Here is a 913-nt window from a genome sequence, read left to right as displayed (position 1 = left end):
GGTGGGGCGGGGCCTAGAAGTTCCACCCCTTAAAGGGCCCCTCCCCGGATAACCGGCAGGAGCGGGCTGGGGAAGGGGGGTCGTGCGCGGCGCTATCACCCCCCCCCCCCGAACCTGCTCCCCTAGTGCCCTCGCCCCAGTGCCCCTCCCCCCAACCCCCCAGTGCCCCCCTCGCCTTAACCCCCAGTGCCCTAATGCCCTCCCCCCAGTGAACCCCTCGCCCTAACGCCCAACCCCCTAATGCCCTCCCCCCAGTGAACCCCTCGCCCTAACGCCCAACCCCCTAATGCCCTCCCCCCAGTGAACCCCTCGCCCTAACCCCCAACCCCCTAATGCCCTCCCCCCAGTGAACCCCTCGCCCTAACCCCCAGTGCCCTAATGCCCTCCCCCAGTGCCCCCTCGCCCCAGTGCCCCAACCCCCCAGTGACCCCCTTGCCCCAAGCCCCCAGTGCCCTAATGCCCTCGCCCCGTGCCCCCTTGCCCCAACCCCCCAGTGCCCCCTCGCCCCAGTGACCCCCTTGCCCCAAGCCCCCAGTGCCCTAATGCCCTCGCCCCAAGCCCCCAGTGACTCCCTCGCCCCAAGCGCCCTAATGCCCTCGCCCCAGTGCCCCAACCCCCCAGTGCCCCAACCCCCCAGTGACCCCCTTGCCCCAAGCCCCCAGTGCCCTAATGCCCTCGCCCCAAGCCCCCAGTGACTCCCTCGCCCCAAGCGCCCTAATGCCCTCGCCCCAGTGCCCCCTCGCCCCAAGCGTCCTAATGCCCTCGCCCCAGTGCCCCCTCGCCCCAACCCACCAGTGACCCCCTCGCCCCAACCCCCTAATGCCCTCTCCCCAGTGACCCCCTCGCCCTAACCCCCAGTGCCCTAATGCCCTCGCCCCAGTGCCTCCTCGCCCCAAGTGCCCTAATGCCCTCC

This window comes from Chelonia mydas, chromosome 24 (genome assembly GCF_015237465.2).
Source record: "Chelonia mydas isolate rCheMyd1 chromosome 24, rCheMyd1.pri.v2, whole genome shotgun sequence".
In the NCBI taxonomy this organism is placed as follows: domain Eukaryota; kingdom Metazoa; phylum Chordata; order Testudines; family Cheloniidae; genus Chelonia; species Chelonia mydas.
This window is presented reverse-complemented; position numbering follows the sequence as displayed.